Consider the following 20,636-nt stretch of genomic DNA (forward strand, 5'->3'; position numbering starts at 1 on the left):
TGCCATAAGGGTGGTGTCATCTGCATATCTGAGGTTATTGCTATTTCTCCCGGCAATCTTGATTCCAGCTTGTGCTTCATCCAGCCCAGGATTTCTCATGACGTACTGTGCACATAAGTTAAATATGCAGGGTGACAGTATACAGCCTTGAGGTACTCCTTTCCCGATTTGGAACCAGTCTGTTGTTCTATGTCCAGTTCTAACTGTTGCTTCTTGACCTGCATACAGATTTCTCAAGAGGCAGGTGCTCAATGTTAGCCAAATTTGGGTACTAGGAATTCTACCTGACAAAATAGGGTTAAGGTTAACTATGTCAGTAGTTTTGTTAGCACATGTAGTTTCTAGGAATTAAGAGATATAACACCTGAAATGAGTTCAGCTATCAGTAGAAATTAACACTGACCTATCAAATTCACCCATGTTGCAACTGTAGCAAGATTTCTTTTTTGTTTGGGCTGTAATTCCCTCAGACTAGGCTATTTAGCTCAGCTGATGGAAAAACTTGATGGATCACAGCCCTGTACAAGTCAAACTTTACAAAGAGAAAGACACTGAAATGGTACCATATTTGCACCATGTTATGCACATGAAAAGGCAGAGGAACCAGAGATCAAATTGCCAGCATCTGCTGGATCATGGAAAAAGCAAGAGTTTCAGAAAAACATCTATTTCTGCTTTATTGACTATGCCAAAGCCTTGGACTGTGTGGATCACAATAAACTGTGGAAAATTCTGAAAGAGATGGGAATACCAGACCACCTAACCTGCCTCTTGAGAAATCTGTATGCAGGTCAGGAAGCAACAGTTAGAACTGGGCATGGAACAACAGACTGGTTCCAAATAGGAAAAGGAGTACGTCAAGGCTGTATATTGTCACTCTGCTTATCTAAATTCTATGCAGAGTCCATCATGAGAAACGCTGGACTGGAAGAAACACAAGCTGGAATCAAGATTGCCGGGAGAAATATCAATAACCTCAGATATGCAGATGACATCACCCTTATGGCAGAAAGTGAAGAGGAACTCAAAAGCCTCTTGAAAGTGAAAGAAGAGAGTGAAAAAGTTGGCTTAAAGCTCAACATTCAGAAAACTAAGATCATGGCATCTGGTCCCATCACTCCATGGGAAATAGATGGAGAAACAGTGCAAACAGTGTCAGACTTTATTTTGGGGGGCTCCAAAATCACTGCAGATGGTGACTGCAGCCATGAAATTAAAAGATGCTTACTCCTTGGAAGAAAAGTTATGAACAACCTAGATAGCATATTCAAAAGCAGAGACATTACTTTGCTGACTAAGGTCCGTCTAGTCAAGGCTATGGTTTTTCCAGTAGTCATGTATGGATGTGAGAGTTGGACTGTGAAGAAAGCTGAGTGGCGAAGAATTGATGCTTTTGAATTGTGGTGTTGGAGAAGACTCTTGAGAGTCCCTTGGACTGCAAGGAGATCCAACCAGTCCATTCTGAAGGAGATCAACCCTAGGATTTCTTTGGAAGGAATGATACTAAAGCTGAAACTCCAGTACTTCGGCCACCTCATGTGAAGAGTTGACTCATTGGAAAAGACTCTGATGTTGGGAGGGATTGGGGGCAGGAGGAGAAGGGGACGACAGAGGATGAGATGGCTGGATGGCATCACTGACTCAATGGACATGAGTCTGAGTGAACTCCGGGAGTTGGTAATGGACAGGGAGGCCTGGCGTGCTGCGATTCATGGGGTCGCAAAGAGTCGGACACGACTGAGCAACTGAACTAAAGTGATGCACATACCCCTATCCCCAGACAGGTATCACTCAAAAAAGCCTGCTGGTCACAAGAGGGACTACATAAAAGGGTGCAGTCAGCTTACATCAAATGCATCTTAATGTCTTGAAAAATTCAAAGTATTTTTATAAAGTCATGTCACACATAAGGAACAAGTTGCTCAAAATCATATTTTTCAACTCCACTAGATTTCATGAAGGGAACAGATTTCCTTGTTATGACCAAAGTGTTTGATTTCTAAACAGTGGAAAAAAAAAAAAAATTGTAAATAGAACACAACTTTAAAACTGAGGCTTCTGAGATGTTAAGAATCAGTTAATTTTACTTTAATTACTTCAGATTTTTCTAGCAAATAGTAAGGAAAAAACCCCAGAAAAAAACCAAGACTATTCAGGTACTGTATTCAAACTGAGACAATAAAGATGCGGGTGAGAAAGAAAATAATTAATATCTGTTATATGCTTTATCTGAACTCACTTTAACATTATGGGAATTTTGACATTTGGAAGCTCAAAAAATAAACATTTTAAGGTGAGTCATCAGTTGTTTCTACATGCTTTTTAGTCAATTTTAAATTAAAGGAATTAAATATTCTACTGATACAAGGCACTGATATTACAAATTCATTTCCACTATGTCAGGCAATCTGCATCAGAAAAATAACTTTTAGTAAAAGATTCATCATTCCCTGTAGAAATACAAAAAGACCTTTTGTTCATTTTCTAGTATTTTTCTGTCTTTACAAAAATAGCAAAATATCGCTGCGATTTGTTCTCCTCCAGTAAGATTTCCATGGCATTGTTGCAAGTGGGCAGCATCCTTCTGCCCCTCATCTCTCTGTTATCTCAGCTTTGATCTCCCTATCCTGGGTAACTTTGATCCCCTCTATCTACTAACCTTTTGCTTATTGAAGAAAAGCTGATTCATGACATCCATTGTAATATATTACAAGTAATTCATAGCTTGGCAACACATTGGAAGTTCTGAACATTTCAACTCTAACAAAAGCAGACATACTCGTTCTCAATTCTGTGACACAGAAAGTGGTCAGCAACATGTGCAATGCACCAAAAATCTAAATTTTAAAGGATATAAACTAAACAACAACAAAAAAATTAAATGCCTGGATATAATTCTAAGTAAGCAACTTTACTTAAAGAAAATCTAAATCTGTCTTTATAGCCTATTTGCAGTTTTCCAGTAATCTTTCTTCACAACCAGACCATAAGAGCGTTGGGATTATTTCTAGAAACATGGTCAGTTATACTTGAGTTGTATTTAACCCCCCAGTGGATCTCTGTCTTAATTTGCACTGTGAAAAATAAACAGCTGCATCTTGCCTTTCTGGAGAGTCAATAGGTTTTATTTAGATTGCTTTGGGAAAAGGAGACAAAAGACATCCCTTTAAAACTGTCTTCAGCAATCTCAGTTTGGAAGGGAATATATAGCACAAATTTATATATATAAGGAAAGAAATATCTCTATACACAAAAACGTATAAATAAGCAGACAAATAAAGTGGCTAGGAAGTCTGTTGAAGTTCAAATTTATCAACTGACCATCAAACCCAGAACTTAGATCTGTAATGGAAAAAAAAATCATTATTAGGCTGAAAAAAAATTCAAATACCGCTATCACGAACATGGAAAAAAAAATCAAATAGAAAACAGAAAACAATAATCACCGGAAAACCTGTGTCTTGTAAAGATTTCTTTCCATCAGAAGATGCAGAAACATTTTCCCCCCGGAGTAAACGCAAACGTTTCTGAGGCACCCCCAGTTTCTTCCCCGCTCTCTCCCCCAGGCGCCGGCGGAGACGGCCGGTGTGGACTTTTTTCCAGAGATGAGAAGTAGAAGTGTGCACTTTATCGGGAGCGGGTGCACTTTTCCCCCTGGCCCCCCTCTGCTCTGCCTCCAAGATGGTAGGAAAGTTGTCGTTTCGGAGGGCAGAGGAGCGGCTCTCTGGTGCTATGTCCTCGCAGTGCCTGTAGTGGTGCTGTAGGAGGCTGCTGCCTCTTCTTGTGCAGCCCCGGCAGCCCTGCCTTCTTGGCTGGAGAGTATATTCAGGGATTTCCCCTTAATAATCACCGACCCTGGGAGCACTTTTTAGTTTCCAAAATAAAAATATGATCCTCACCCCTCTTGCTTGACAGGGAAAGGCTCTCGCCGGAGCCCAGGGGGGAGCAGTAGCCGCGGCAGCCGAGCTTCCTAGTCCATTGCCAGCGCCTCTCACTCTGATCTGTCAGCCCAGCCGAGGGAAAAGGGGGGAAGGAGAAAAAAAAAAAAAAGCAGCTGAAAGGTAAGCAGAAGCGGCCCCAGGCCCGGCCCACATCCCCGGGCTCCCGTAGGGCGGCGGGCTGGGCCGCGCAAGCAGGGCGGGCGGCGAGCACGCTTACGTGAGGCCGGGGATTCGCCGGCCCGCGCCAGGCCCCGGGCAGAGAATGAAAGGGTGAGAGGGCCTGCGCCGGGGTGGCGGAGGCTGGGGACTCGGGGGCCTGGGGGGCGCCCACGGGCAACGACGGCGGGCCGCCGGCCAGGGGTCCAGCCGGGGCCGGAGCGGGGCGAGCGGCGCGGCCTGCGCGGGCCGGGGTAGGGGTGTGGGGCGGGGGGGGGGTGGGGGGTGCCGGTTAGGCCTCGGGCCGGCGGGCCCCGCAGCGGCCGCGCCCTGCCCCCTGCCCCCACACCCCGGGCCTCCCCGCGCCCCTTCGGGTCCCTCGGGGCCTCCGGGCGGGACAGCAGCGCTGCTGGGCCGAATCCTGCGCGGGCCCCCCGGAGGTTCCCCGGCGGGGCGGCAGGCCCGGGGTGGCCGGGACAGGGGCGTCAGGGCCTAAGAGTGGGGAATGGGCGTCCAGCCGCCCCCTCCGCCGCGTCTCTCGACGACGTCCCCCACCCCCGATTCCGGTAATAGTTGGATTTATTTCTCCCCCTCCTCTGCGCTCCGGGCGGCCCAGGCCGGGGCGGGGCGGGCGGCCTTGCGGGCGTGGGGTGGGGTGGAGGGGCGGTGGAGGAGTCAGGTGCAGCCGCGGCCCGGAAAGTTTCCTTTTAGGCCCGAATTGGGGGCTGGCCTCCTTTCGGGGAGCCCCGGTCCTAGCGCTCGCGACCCCCGAGGGCGTGGGGGAGAGCACTCGGCTATTTTGAAACTCTTTGCCAGTTCCTGTCCGTGGAAGGTACTCCGCCCCTGCACCCCTCGCCCGCGCCCCACCCCGTTCCCCGGTGAGCCCTTCCAGGGCTGTAAACTCCAGCCCCGTCCCCGGGAGCCCCCCGGCTGGGGAGAGGGTCCTCTCTGCCCGTTTGCAAAAGTTTTCCAGGGATTTGTCTTAGCTGATTAGTTAGTGACTGGGCTTGTTGCAGTGGGAAAGGGAGGAGGTACATTCAGGTGGTATTTCTACTGGGCAGGCTTTTCTAATCGCTTTTTTAGCCCTTACCCCAGGAAGCGAGAGTGTTTATTTTCAGACCGAGCACCCACCCTTGCTCCCATCCCGGACTTCTTCGAGTCCCGAGCCCCCTTTTCTGGACAGCCTTGTAGAGGGAAAGATGCAGGGACGGGGGAGGAAACTGTCAGGGAGGGAGACGGGGGCTGGATGTCTGGAGCAGCCCCTAGATGGAGGAGTTTTCCTGTCCTGTTTGGTCACTGTCCGGGAAAACAAACTCGGGGACTGGACCCGAGGCGGGGACCCTGGTTGTCAGGACGGACCCCGCCGGGAAGCACTAAGAATGAGGAGGGAAGTGGAGGTGGGCAGGGCAGCTCCTGAAACAAGGTCTACCGTTTAAGGATCGTCCGTTTATTTTTTTCTGATAATAACTATTTGGATTTTTGTGATACTCTTCTGTTCGACCCTAGAAATAGAAAAGTGGGGGATTTTTAAGGAAACTTGTTATTGCCGCAACTCAGAAGGGTCTGTGGAAGAGCCCTCAGGGAACTGAATACAGTGTGGTTTGGCTATTCCCCCTCACCCCCCAACTTCTATGTTTCAATGGATTTAATTTTAGCTATATTTTGGTGCCGTGAGTTTTGAAAGTTTTTTTTTTTTTTAATGTATAAAACTTAAATTTCCAAATCTAAATTTCCTGGTTTTCGGGGATGGGATGTTTCCTGTGGCCCCACTTAACCTCCTGGTGTTCTTTAGTGTGTGGAAGTCAAATGTTAATGTGCCCTGCCCGCCCCCACCCCCCACCCGCCCCCAGCGTGGGATTGTCTGGGGAGGTGGTTTTTCCTCTTTTATTGGCTCTTTTCTTCCCAGCTGTTTTTAAGCAGACCTGGACCTGGGGCAGGAGGCTGTGTGTAGGTCTGTGCGTCCTGCCTGGTAGCAGGCTGAGTTGGCTGGCAGAGGTGTTCCACACTCTGACCACTCACCCCCAGAGTATTATTATCCAGGAGAAGCTGGCACTTGCAGGGCAGTGGGTAACCCACCACAGGGGTCAGCGCTGACTTCTGTTCGTGTGGAAGTGAGATTCCTTCTGTGGAGTCTTACTAAGTGTGTCTCCTTTTCCTTTTGTTTGCCTGAAATAAAACTCCTGTTTCTCTACAATGACAGCCATCCAGCCATTTAGTATTTTGCTTAAAAAAGAAAGGCTTGATATTTGAAATTGTGTGGATTTCATACAAAAAATACACATTTAATGGTTGTTTATTGATTTATTGAAATTGCTTGTTGATTTGGATGTTTTCATATACTTGTGTACCCCAAATTTTTACTTATGTTATAGTTTGTCCTTATTTTTAGAGCATACTGTATGGAAGAAATCAGTCTGGAATCCCTTAGGACATTTTGAGTAAAAATCTCTTTGCTTCTTAAGTTGATATTTTTAAGGTGTATTGTTGGCTTCATATTCCCAGACTTTCAAATGTGTATATGTACAAATCCCAAAAGTTTTGTACCCCACCACCCCTGCAGTCTTTCCTGATCTAATCATTCCATGGGCTGCTTTATTTTTGAAGGAATAGTGGGTTTGATAATCTAAAAAGTTACACTGTATTTGAAACTTAAAAAAAAAGACTCACTAGGCAAATATTGAATTAATTTTTAGTGGCTAAGATAGTATAAGTGAAGTCACTCAGTCGTGTCTGACTCTTTGCCACCCCATGGACCGTAGCTTACCAGGCTCCTCGGTCCATGGGATTTTCCAGGCAAGAGTACTGGAGTGGGTTGCTATTTCCTTCTCCAGGGGATCTTCCCAACCCAGGGATCGAACCCAGGTCTCCTGCATTGCAGGCAGATGCTTTACCCTCTGAGCCACCAGGGAAGAAGGTAGTATACTTTTTCACTATTAAATATTTAGTTTCAAAAGTAGATGTTTATTTTCAAGTCTGAAGTAATCAAGTTTTCTTTCCTCTGAAAGATTGTGTAAGGAAATTTGTATACCCTACCCCAAACCATTTTTCTCAGTAAATCATGTGAATACTATTATAGAGAATTGAAATTACAGTTTAGATGGATTTTAAAATTTCTAAGTCAGAGCACCCAAAATTAAACGTCACTTCAAAAAAAAAAAAAAGGCTGATCTATTCAGTCTTACCTGAATTGTTCCCCCAGAGTTAGCAGCTCTCACTATCCAGGTTTGGAACCATAGTTATGGGTAAGGAGAAGTCATTTATATCTGAATACAGTTAGACGGCAATGTTCTCAGACTGGTAGCACCCAGGCTCTTCCCCCCACATACCCCATAAAGTGTAAACAATGGATGAATGGATGATACTGGGTTGGAGGCAGCCAATTGTCCCCAAAGGAGATACTCCACTGCATATACAATGGTGTTTCATCTAAGCCCATTTAATTTATGCTAATACAGCTCTGTGCTTTGCAAAACAAACAGCAGTGGAGTCGTCTTCTCACCTCCATCAGGTAGAGTTTGCCCCAGAACCTCAACTGTAATGACTCGTCTTGGCTTTTTGGGACGTTCACAGAGATACTCTTTTCCCGCTCCTCTTTTTTCCCTGATTGCACTCAGGATGCTTGGTTACTTGGTTCGGTTTCTTTCCCTGAATGTGACTTGGTTTTAAGGCAGCTTTTTGGTTGCATTTTATTTGTAGCATAGTACCCTACGGTCAGCCACATTTGAACTGGGCCTTGAGTTCTGATCCCAGCCAGTTCTTGCACTGGACAGGTTCTTCAGCTTTATCTGTATGGAAAAAACTTTTTTCTTTTGATATAAAGATTAGATAAGGTAGCTCGTGTACTTGACTCTTAACTCACCTAGGCCACTTTACTCTTCTGTGCTCTATACTATTTCTCTTCTGTGCTCTATACTATTCCCCTCGGCCACTTTGGGCTTCCTTGTGGCTCAACAGCTGGTAAAGAATCCACCTGCAGTTCAGGAGACCTGGGTTCGATCCCTGGGTTGGGAAGATCCCCTGGAGGAGGGAAAGACTACCCACGCCAGTATTCTGGCCTGGAGAATTTCATGGACTGTATAGTCCATGGGGTGACAAAGGGTTGGACATGACTGAGCAATTTTCATTTTCACTTTCAGGCCACTTTACTCTTCTATTTTCTATACTGTTTCTCTTGTTTGACTTTTTTTCTGATTAAAGGTAATATTTGAAAGTGAAAATGAAGTCGCTCAGTAGTGTCTGACTCTTTGCGACCCCATGGGCTGTAGCCTACCAGGCTCCTTAGTCCATGGGATTTTCCAGGCAAGAATACTGGAGTAGGTTGCCATTTCCTTCTCCAGGGGATCTTCCCAACCCAGGGATCGAACCCTGGTCTCCCACATTGTAGGCATATGCTCAGACGGTAAAAGTCTGAGCCACCAGGGATACCCCAAGGTAATATTTTCTCATATTCATTCCATTCAATCTGCCTGCGATACAGGAGACCGGGGTTCCATCCCTGGGTGGGGGAAGATCCCCTGGAGAAGGGAATGGCTACCGACTCCAGTATTCTTGCCTAGGAAATCCTATGGACAAGGAGTCTGGTGGGCTGCTGTCAGTGGGGTCACAAACAGTTGGACACTTTTTGTGTCTAACACTTTCATTCTATTCAAGAGATAACCATTGTTAACATTTTGTGATCTGTGTGTATTTGTTTTGTGATTGTTTTGTGATCACGTGGTATGCACGTGATCTCAGGATCTACCATTTAACAATGTTGTATACTTTTGTATATGGGAGTCGGTGAAGGACAGGGAAGCCTGGCGTGCTACAGTCCGTGGGGTCGCAAAGAGTCGGACATGACTGAGCAACTGAACTGATAGTTTTGTATTGGTTAAAAGCTTGGGCAGTGGAGTCACATTGGCTTTGAATCCTATGTGACTTGGATAAATTAATCTCATTAAGTCTCAGTTTATTCATCTGTGAAAGGGGGTGATGATAATACCTTCATAGGGCTGTTGTGAATAAATGAGGAACTGCACATAAAGCCTCATATGTGGTCTTTGTAATATTTTCCTTTAAAGATTTTTAATATTCTCGATGTTAATTTTTTTCAGTGTGAATGAGTGCTTGACTCAGCATATATTAATAATACTAGTAAGTATTTGAGTACAGAGACAATATAATAATTACCTTCGTGGAGCAAATAAATATTTTTGTGCCAGTAAAAAATTAGCACTATAGTCACAGAAAGTTTCAGCAGCTCTATGTTAGCCTAGTCTCTGCCATTGAACTCTTGAGTTGGTAAATGTAAGGAAGTGGTAAGTAAGTACACTAGTGGGCAAAGAAGGTGGGTTTTCTTCTAGCTCCTTTTAAACTTGCAGCTGTATATATGCGTGCAGGTGTGTGTGTTGCATGGCTTTGAAAAGCCGAATAGTCTGTGGCTGATTTCGTAGGCTCACCTTGGGAAGGTAGGATGCTTATCTGAGGTGATGGTAGGGTTTGCTAGGGTTTGGGAAAGATCAAAGGGAGGAGAAGTGGTTAACAGAGGATGAGATGGTTGAATGGCATCACCGACTCAATGGACATGAGTTTGAGCAAGTGTGGGAGATGGGGAAGGATAGGGAAGCCTGGCATGCTGCAGTCCATGGGGTCACAAGGAGTTGGACACAACTGAGCAACTGAAAAACACCTGGGCCTTGTAAGAAAAAGATACTTTCTTTGCCCTTGAGGAGTTTTTAGTCTAGTGGAGAAGAAAAATAAAGTTGACATTTACAACATTGAAGGAGGAGGGATAGTTTAGCTTGGAGGAAGGAAAGCTTATTTACTCTGGCCTGGGGCAAGAAGTAAGGATTTTTCCAAGGGGGTGGGTTTCTGCCCAGAGCAAATAGGAGGAGTTAGATAGGCATTCCAGGAGGTGGGACCTGACAAAGGAGTATTCTGTATTGCAAATTGTAGGAATTGGGGGAGTAGGAATCTATAATGGGAGAGGGCGTGGTTGGCTTGGTCAGGTCCTAAGGAGTCTGTACTTAAGAGGTTTGGATTTCTTGTACTTTTATGTAGGCCTTTGGCCAAATTATTTGCATTTTAGAGGATTCAGATCCTAAAAAAGTGGAACAAAGGAGGGCAAGTGGACAGCTGCTGAGAAGAGATTGAAGGTTTGGACTACTGTGATGGCAATGGCAATGGGCTTGGAGAGAAGTCAGTGGAGAGGCTGGTTACAGAGGTAAAGTGGTCTTCTTTGGGTAATCGGATGCAGATTTGGGATCCATCCTTGTATAGATAACCCCTGAAGTTGTAGAAGTAGAAAAATTTGGCTTAGTGATTCTTAAGTCTTTTTTGGGAATCTGATAAACTTTCTTGACCCTGCTCCAGTAAAATGTATTTATACGTATTTCCAGTTTTATATATTCAGCTGGAAACCTGGGGTAACGTAGAACAGACATCAAAATGGAAGCCGGTAAAAATTTTTCTTTGACATTTACTGTTTGTGTGTCACTTTTATCACTGACACCTTATAGATGAGGAAACAGATTTGTAAAATAACTTGCTCAGGGTCACATACCTTGTGGTTTAACAGTGTAAATGAGCTACTGACATGGAAGATTTTTGTGAGAAAATTTGGATTTGTATATTTTTGAAAAATTGGAAGATCTGGAAACCATAGGCCCGTGTGTGTGTGTGTCTTTTAATTCCAACAACTTGTTGAAACTGGTTTGAGTCTGCTGCCTTTAGATAAGTGAAGTTTACCAGTCTTTGCCCACCCCTGTGGCACATGTAGGCATTTCATCTTGCATCCTTATAAAACAAGATTAAAAGCATCTTCGGGAACATTGACTTTTAAGTGTGGGCGCCAAGAGAAAGGAAGCCACTGACTGAGAAGCCAAAAAGAGATTATTCAAGAAAGAGAAAGTGGTCAGCAGTGTCAGATGCCGCAGAGAGGTCAAGTGAGATAAGGATGGAAAAGAGTACCTGGAATTGAGCAACAAAGAGGCTGTTAGTTTCAGATTCTTAGCACAAAAGAACTGTAGCTACAACTTAATTTTTCTTTTTGTCATGCAGTATAGGGTTTCTGTAACAATTGAGAGTGACCCCATAGCAGGGATAGAAACTCAGAAAGCATTTGTCTTAGTTGGAGCTAATAAATGCCGTAACCCAATCAAACACTGCTCATTTTGCTAGTGTTTTTGTCCCAAGAACCCCAGTGTCTAGATGTTCTATAGAATGTTGAAAACATTTTTAATGTTAGATTTTTAATATGGATAATAATAGGAAACAGTTTTTAGCTGATTCTGTTACTCTAGCCTCAAGAAGGTGGGAGGGCCTGATTTACTGGAGAATTACACTGTATCACTCAGACCCACCAGCAGCTGGAGACTGCCTTTCAGCCCTGCAGATCTTTGATTAAAATGATAATACCAATAAACCACTACTTAACTGCTTCTAATAGTAGTTAACATTAAGTGATTACTATGTGCTGGATACATGCATATTGAAATACCTAATTTAATTCTCCTAAGTGACTCAATGAGGTACATACTATTATAATCCTCTTTACAACTGAGAAAACTGAAACCTAAATAACTTGCCCAAGGTCAAACACCTAGTAATGAGCTGAGCCTGCTTTAAGCCCCATCTCTGATACCCACTGAAGCCAGGAAGTGCTCTCCACTGCTGCATGAGCTCTCCTTACCTTTCTAATAAATTAGGTAAGAAGCTCAACTAGCATAAAGGTCATTTTAATTGAAATTCATAATGCAGACTTATTTGCACAGTGCTATTTGAGCACAGTATTTGGAACATAGTAGACATTCAGTCCCAGGGACGGGGGAGCCTGGTGGGCTGCCATCTATGGGGTCGCACCGAGTCAGACACGACTGAAGTGACTTAGCAGCAGCAGCAGCAGCAGCAGCAGACATTCAATAAGCATTTAACTTAGCTTTAAATACTCTCCTTTGCACTTTGTGTTGAATATTGTTTATATTTTGGGCTGATAGGCAGATTTTCTCACTGATCTTCGAATCACACCAGTTGATAGATTTTTATAATTTTTGAGTCTAACACTGATGTGTGGGATATTGCTTTTTTTAAAAATCAATATACTCATCTGTTTAGCTTCACATTTCTATGCTGCATGAAGTTGAGTCAAAACATTTGAAAAAAATTTTTTTAATGGGACACTTTTTAAGTTTTTAAGCTTTTTCAGACTTTTTAAGCTTTTTCAAACTTTATATGATCTGGGATAAGCAAAAATTCTTTTCATTTGTATTAAATATATTAGCATTCTGAGAATTTAGGTTCACGTTGGATTAGAAAAAAAATTGTAAGGTATGTTGTAGGTTCAGGTCCCTAAAAGGGGGTAGACTATATAAAATTACAGATGGCAATTAGGAGAAAATAGTGTGGCAGTGAAATGAACATGCTTCTGAAACAGGAGACTCAAAAGAGCAGTAATGACACACACAGATTCCACATGGAGGTGATATAGTGGCAGTCCCAAAGAGACTAATGTTCATATTTTGCAAATTGGTTTCTGGTTGCTGTTGGAAGACCAAAAGGGCTGTAGGTTGCTTTTGTTAAAAGCTTATCTTTCCTTTTTTCCTACTAATGTCTTATTCCTCTGTATTTGCAAGAAAAAAGAGACTATGGAAGGGAATTGTTTTATTTTTCATTAAACTCAGCCTGTAGTATCAAGGGATTCCCTTGTGGTTCAGCTGCTAACGAATCTGCCTACAATGCTGGAGACCTGAGTTTGATCCCTTGGTTAGGAAGATCCCCTGGAGAACGGGAAAGGCTACCCACTCCAGCATTCTGGCCTGGAGAATTCCATGGACTGTATAGTCTGTGGAGTTGCAAAGAGTTGGACATGACTGAGTGACTGGCACATAATAACAAGGGGGATTTTTTAGGAAGATTTTACAGCGACCCATATTTCCTTCTCTCCAATTCTAGGATATGGATATGTTTGCCATGAAAAATTTCTTTCTGTGACTCTCAGGTATTTTTTGCTTTTTTGGTAATAATAAGGGTATATTAAAGGGTATATTCTGGAGAAGGAAATGGCAGCCCACTCCAGTACTTTTTGCCTGGAGAATCCCATGGAAGGAGGAACCTGGTAGGCTACAGCCCATGGGGTCGCAAAGAACCAGACAGGACTGAGCAACTTCACTTTCACTTTCAAAGGGTATATTCTAGTGCTGCTGAGAGTGCTTAATTACCTTAATTCTCTTAAGGAAGCACAGACTTGTTTGTATTCTGTTTCTAAGCAAGCTATTTCCACAGATGAAGATAGTATCTACTGTAGTAATAGATTTGGTCTGGTTAAAACTTTTTTAAGTGATATTCATCGTATATTAAAAGGTGAAGTTCTAAATGGATTAGACAATGAGATAGTATTTCAGTGGGATCATATTTAAATATAAGACTTTTGATTAAGACCATGTGGCCCTCATACATTATATGTTTCCTCAAATTTTATCTTACAGCGAATGTCAATGAATGAAGGCCATGTGAACTGCACCTTTGGTGGAGTAGCAGTAAAGAACTTCAGTGTTGGGAGGCTAGATATACAAAATTTTTAAAATGTAGGGTTGTTTTTTTTCCTTTGAAATCTATTTTAGTGCTTTTGTCATGATTACTTCTTTAATTTAAAAAGGGGAACCTTTTTTAAGATAGAGAAGACCGTATTAATGGTCGTTTCCAGTTTATAGACAAGTGATTTTGATATTAAATAATATCAAATATTATTTGATTAAACAGTACTTATTAAGAAAGAAGTTAGATTCAAAGCAGAAAGCCATTTTCCCCGAACATTCTTTCCTTTTATAGTGTATAAAGTAAGTCTGAACACATCAGGGAATTGAAATTATAGCTATAAAGATTAAATTGGGCTTATTAAAAGAGAGATTTGAAAATGGAGAATAGGGAGGTGATTATTTAAAAAGATGGAAAGTTGGCTTTTAGTAAGATTGTAAAAATGTTACAATTCAAAGAAATAGAAAAAATAATCACAGGTTGATGTAAAAAACATGACGTTTGGAGAGAAATTGTTTTTAAGGTGTTGCAATTAAACACTTTGTAATGGCATAGAGATCGTTAGCAAGAGCTTTGGCATCTTGTAGCAGATGATGAAAGATGGACTAATGGATAGATTAATGAATTCTTAGAAGGATGTTGAATAGGCAGATTTTAATGCATTCTTACATTTATTAAAAAACATTATTTTATGTTTTTTAAAAAAAGTTATTTGCAAAATAGACCTTGAGTGGCAAATTATATGAATCTATTTGATGAAACTTCTTTTTTTAATATGTATTAATTTTTGGCTGTGCCAGACTTTTGTTGTGCACGGGCTTCTCATTGCAGTGGCTTCTCTTGTTTTGGACCTTGGGCTCTAGGTGCACTGGCTTCAAGGCTCACAGGTTTAGTTGCCCCGCAGCATGTGGGATCTTCTAGAACCAGGGATTTGAACTGTCCTCTGAATTGCAAAGCGGTTTCTTAACCACTGGACCTCATGGGAAACCCCTGAAACGTTTGATGTTCATGAGATATACAGCGATATTCAAACATTTTAAAGCTTCTAAATTATGCTTTCTCTTGGCAAATGGCTATGGCTATTAGAAATCACTGTGTAGACTTAAGTACCAATTTAGTGATTTTTAAAAATTAATTATTGGTGGGTGAATCTAGTAACCTGTTTAGGGTAGACAACCTAGAATTGAGTTGCTATCACAGAAGCCATTTATGTAGGCAGTGTGTACTTACGGAGCAGCTATTTACTTTTGGGCACTGCGCTAGGCTCTGGGAATAATGAAGAACAGGAAACTGTCCCTTTAGAAGCTCATTTCCTAAGAGGGAAGAGAGCAGAAGAAGGAAAGTAGACTCTGATGAGGGTTAAAACAGGTAAATGCACAGAGTACGTCAAAAGCGCATGGCACTAACTCTGCCTCTGGGAATCTGCATGTGGTGACAACTAAGCTGTGTTCTGAAGGCTGGGACTGGCCCGAGGAGGGGACACAAAGAGGAAGACACCCACTGTTCTGGACAGAGGGCCTGTCTTTCATTAGGGTGAGACTGGAGGAGCCTGGGTGCTCAGAGCTGTGGGTAAAATCCTCCAGTTACTCATCTCCTTTCTTTTGAGTGCATCTCACTGCATGGATTATGGAGCTTCCCAGGTGGCTCAGTGGTAAAGAATCCAGCTGGCAGTGCAGGAGACGCAGGAGATGCAGGTTCGATCCCCGGATCAGGAAGATGCCCTGGAGGAGGAAATGGCAACCACTCCAGTATTCTCGCCTGGAAAATCCCATGGACAGAGTCTGGTGGGCTACAGTCCATGGGATTGCAAAGAGTCGGACAAGACTAAGCAGTTGAGCACACGTGCACTGCATAGACTGTAATCTTCCAAGGGAAAAAAAAGTTGTCCTTTACCATTAATACACTCTAGCTTCTCAGAAAATGATGGACTTGTCATAAGTGTTTAATAAATAAACGAATACTTGCCGTTAAAGCTAGAGTCATGTGGATTTGACATAGTGATTATAAATCAAATTTAGTACCTTTAATAGCATGTTTATTTGTTAAAATAAATTCAAAATGATCACAAAAGAATGTTTGCAAAAATTAGGTAAGTTTATTTTATGATTTTATATTTTGGTATATTTTACTACACAGAATTTTAAAAGATACTTCTGGTTAATGATGGCAGAATATTGACATCTCTGTTCTCTCTAAACCAACTAAAAAGAATGAGGAGAATGAGAAACAGAAGAGAAACTCAGTCTTTGCTAACAAAACCTTATAATTTGAACGTATGAATTAGCATTATTTAAGTGCAGTGGGAATTGACCCAGGGCAAGAAAGGATGCAAGGAGAGATGCTGCTGCTGCTAAGTCGCTTCAGTCGTGTCCGACTCTTGTGCGACCCCATAGATGGCAGCCCACCGGGCTCCCCTGTTCCTGGGATTCTCCAGGCAAGAACGCTGGAGTGGGTTTCCATTTCCTTCTCCAATGCATGAAAGGGAAAAGTGAAAGTGAAGTCGCTCCGTCACATCCGACCCTCAGCGAACGCATGGACTGCAGCCTACCAGGCTCCTCGGTCCATGGAATTTTCTAGGCGAGAGTACTGGAGTGGGGTGCCATCTCTTCTCTGCAAGGAGAGATGATTTCCTCTATATAACTCAAGCGGAGTGCTGGGAAACACCATGAGGACAAAACCAGTGATCCCCTCACTAGAAATGGCAAGGTTGGTATGCACGTTGTGCTCCCTGAGTGGCGAGAGAGATGGGATTGGATAACAAACCATATGTGTGCTAAGTCGCTTCGGTCGTGTCCAACTCTGTGCGACCCTATTGACTGTAGCTCACCAGGCTCCTCTGTCCGTGGGGTTCTTCAGACAAGACTATTGGAGTGGGTTGCCATGCCCTTCTCTAAACAAGCTGTACAGTTGAATTATTTTTGCAAGAAGTTAAGCGTAGAGGAGAAACTGGCAGCATGTAGCTATATAGCTGTGTATCTGGTCAGCTGAAGAGAAATAAAGCCTAAATGATCATCCTCCAAAATCTATGCCATGTGGGCCCTTTTGAGTAGGGGAGACTAGTCCAGCATTGAGTCAAGCCTTAAGGGAGAAATATTGAAGATGATCATTTTTAGAAAGACCTGAGAAAGTAAAAATTATGAATAAATAGTTCCTTATGTTAGGAGGTGGTCTGGAGAGTTGGGGTAAGACATGGCTCCTCTGAAACAAGTTTATAGATAGATACAAAAGCTCAAGAAATAAATGATAAGATATAAGAGTGGAGTTAATGGAACCAAAGTATGAAATAAAAGAGAAATGTATAGTTATTATATAAATGAAGGTCACTTTCAAAGTAGCACATATACCCGATAGCTGAGGATAATGGAGGTAAACTTGAGAAATTTGAGCAATTCAAAATGGAAAAAGTAAAAGCCTAGAGACAGAGACAGATAATGGAAGACAGTAAATTTAGCATGCTTATAATTGATACCCCTAAAAAATACAATCAAATAAATGAAATAGAAAAACATTTCAAGACACTAAGGAAGCATTTCCCACAATAAAAAATGAGTTTAAATTCTGAAATGATTCCTAGACTTTATACATTTAAAAATTAAAAAAAAAATTCTTTTGGCCACATCATGCAGCTTGCAGATCTTAGTTACCCAACCAGGGATGGACCCAGGTCCTGGCTGTGAAAGCGGCCACTGGATCACCAGAGAATTCCTATGAAGACTCTTATTGTTACGTTAAAATAAGGGGAAAATACGACCTAAGACTTTATGTTCAAGCAAGCTTTAGTTTAAGTGTAATATCAATTGACATATTTTAAAATAGAAAAACCATGGCTTATTTTCAGTAAGTCAGCCCTTGATGGGCAAGATGGAGGTAAGTAAATTATAAACTATTGAATCCAGAGATGGATTGAAAACTAAGTTAAAAGATCAGTGATTAGCATCAAATAATTTTGAATATAGGACAAACATTAAAGTGTCGTAAGCTATAACAGTGTAGAAATAACATAAGGAAGAAATACTGAGTTGGGATGATAGGTAGTTAACAAAAATGTAATTTTTTCTCATTCATAGCAAGGTCAATCACAGGAATGCTAACCACACTAACTTTCTTAGTTTGGAGTAAAGAAATGTGATTTAAAGGACACAGACTATAAATCTTCCAAGAAAACAGTTTATAAAACGAAATATGTAATAAAAAGATAGAATTGAAAGCTAAACAATACAAAAAATAAGGTAGTAAAATTAAGATGAAACATTTGTCATGTAAGTAAATATTAAATTATAAATTGGATGAACTCATTAAAAGAAAATGACTCAGATTGGAGGCGGGGGGGAAACCTGTTAAGAGATGCACTGAAAAAGGGAAAAGCAAGTATATTTTAGTAAATATTTAGGCTTTGTGGCCGTACAGTCTGTTAGAGCTACTCACTTCTCCTGTAACAACATGGAAGCAATCATATACGATATACAAATGAATGAACACGACAGTGTTCCAATAAAACTTTATGTACAAAAGCAGGCAATGGGTTGGATTTGTCTTATAAGCCAGAGTTTGTTGACCTGTGATCTTACATAGTGCTTCAGAAAACCTGAGAGTAAAAGGATGGGCAAAGACTTAACCAGCGAATTCAGGTTCAAAAAATGAACTCCAGATACTAATATCAGACAAGGTTGAATTTAAGACAAATAATATCAATTGCCTTTTCTAATGATAAAAAGTGACAGTCTAATGATCATGAAATCTCTGTATCAAATAATATAGTTTTAAAATTTATAAAATAAATACAAGGGAAAATAAATAAGGTTACAGTTGGAGATTTTGTTTCATCCCTTGGTAGACAGAAAAAGCAAACTAAATAACAGTGAATGTTAATAGCATGATATATGGTGTAACTAGCAAGATAGCCTAGAAACAACAAATGCTTTTTTCCAGGAGCACCTATTAGTCCCCAAATAAAAATGCAGTCAAATCCAAAATCAGAGATATATGCAGGTTATGCTCTTTCTTTTTCTTTTTTCCTTGTGAAATTTGTTTTTATTAGAATACAGGGGATGATTTGAGAAATATCTCTGTGGGTTATGCCCCACCAGGGAGGTGTCCATTCCGATCTTCCTGGGATAGCTTTTGGAACTTCTTAGAGCTGCTTTTCTTGCTGCCAGCAGACTCTAAAGGCCCCCCTGCTTGAGTGGCTCCTCCATGGAAGAGAATTTCCTCTTTTTCTTGGGGACACTCTTATTTCTGACAGTTGAGGGTCACTAACTGGTTCCTCTTTGGGGAAAGATTTCTTCCTCTTGGGAAGACTTCCATGCTAGCTGTGTCTTCAAGATCGCTGCTAACCAGCTTCTCCTTGGAAAAAGATTTCTTCTTGGGTTTGGAAAGAGATATAGGTCTCTCATTCCATTCTCCCAAGGAGTCTCCTGGGGCTTTTTCTTCATTGGGGTCCTAGCCTCCTGAGAGGCAGCTGAGCCCAGGGAACCAGAGTGTGTTCAAGCCAGCTCTCTGGGCTCTCTGCAAGGTCCCAGCACCTCTTTCCTTATACTCCTTTTCCACACAGCTGCTGTTTTCTGACGATAGGAGGGCAGTTGCAGCCAGCTGTTTCCTTCCAGTGTTTCTTCTCCTGTTTCTCCAGCTTCCTAGTAATCTCAACAGCTGCTCTCTGCCTGAACCGTTACCCTCCTTCACGACATCTAGATTCTTCTGTGGCATCTCTTCAGCCTCCTAGGACAGGCGTTCCTCAGCTTGGTCGAGTTCTCCCCGAATACACTTGTGCAACCCTCAGAGAAGCTGTCCATTTGTGAGGAAGTACCTTGTTTGTTTGCTAGGGGTCTGGAGAGGCAGCCTTTGTTCTTGGCAGTTGCTTGGTCAGTGAAGGCAGGATGGAAAATAAGTCCGTGTTTTGGAGTGTTACCCATTGTCTTCAGGGCTCTGGAAGCTTGGTCCTTTGCTGGGCCCAGGGAATCAGTCAGACACCAATATGCTCCTTTTTCTTTTGTGTGCTTGTGTGTATGTGGAATCTTAGTTCCCTGACCAAGGATCGAACCTGCGTCCCTTGGCAGTAGAAGCATGGAGTCCTAACCACTGGACTGCCAGGGAATTCCCAGTGGTCCTTACTCTTAACTAGAACTAAAACAAAGGGAAACCTAAACTCTGCCATCCGAAAATGTTAGATAACTCTTGGGTCAAAGGAGAAATTAAAAAATAAAATCCAGATCAACATGTGTATTACTACCTATGGGATATGATTAAAACACTACTCAGGAAAATTCATGGATGTAAACAAATTACTAAGCAAGAAAAGAATGAAAGTAAAAGAATTAAGCCCAAGAAGTTAAAAAATACAATGAAAAGAGTGGAAAGAAAGCAGAAAGAAAGTATTAACAAATACAAAAGCAGAAATTGATGAATTAGAAAATACGTGGAGGTACTTCACTCAGACGGTAAAGTGTCTGTCTGCAATGCAGGAGACCCAGGTTTGATCCCTGGGTTGGGAAAATACCCTGGAGAAGGAAATGGCAGCCCACTCCAGTATTCTTGCCTGGAAAATCCCATGGATGGCAGAGCCTGGTAGGCCACTGTCCATGGGGTCTCAAAGAGTTGGACACGACTGAGCGACTTCATGTCACTTCACTTCACTGATAATTCCAACAGGTTTTTTTTTTCTTTCTTTTTGCGGGGGGAAGTATATTGGTAAAAATATTAAGCAGATAAACTCCTGTTGAACCCAATCATGAACAAAAGGGGAAAGCACAAATATCACAAATGTGTATGGACATACGTAGAATACAAGGATGAGTCACGGATAGTTAAGTATAAGTAAGTATAAATTAAGTATAAGTAAATTAAGTATAAGAGGTAACATTGCTAAATTGTATACAGGTAAATTTGAAAACCTGATCTGCACAAAACACTGCCCAGGCAACCTTCTAAGGAACGTTACAACTGCAGTGCTTTTTAACTTGTTCAGGAACATAGATTTTATAAATTGTTTTTTAAAATATTAATACTTAATTCTGCCCAGGCATACACATAGAA

General features: G+C 42.0%; 1 protein-coding gene and 1 long non-coding RNA gene across 3 annotated transcripts in view; one reads left to right on the forward strand and one right to left on the reverse strand.

The window, feature by feature from the left end:
- Positions 1–2,072: 2,072 nt before the first annotated feature.
- Positions 2,073–4,083, reverse strand: LOC120854584. The gene is made up of 2 exons (XR_005719014.1): positions 3,447–4,083; positions 2,073–3,342 (listed from the first exon to the last, which is right to left on the reverse strand). It is a non-coding gene; the product is annotated as an uncharacterized LOC120854584 (long non-coding RNA).
- Positions 3,973–20,636, forward strand: part of INO80D (INO80 complex subunit D) — a 68,180-nt gene continuing 51,516 nt past the window's right edge. The window contains exon 1 of one of the 2 annotated variants that reach the window (XM_040228717.1): positions 3,973–4,061. The gene's annotated coding sequence lies outside the window, so the exon portion shown is untranslated. The remainder of the gene's footprint in view (positions 4,062–20,636) is intronic. The other variant, XM_040228716.1, reaches the window with a different exon arrangement.

This window comes from Oryx dammah, unplaced genomic scaffold, assembly GCF_014754425.2.
Source record: "Oryx dammah isolate SB20612 unplaced genomic scaffold, SCBI_Odam_1.1 HiC_scaffold_27, whole genome shotgun sequence".
NCBI lineage: Eukaryota > Metazoa > Chordata > Mammalia > Artiodactyla > Bovidae > Oryx > Oryx dammah.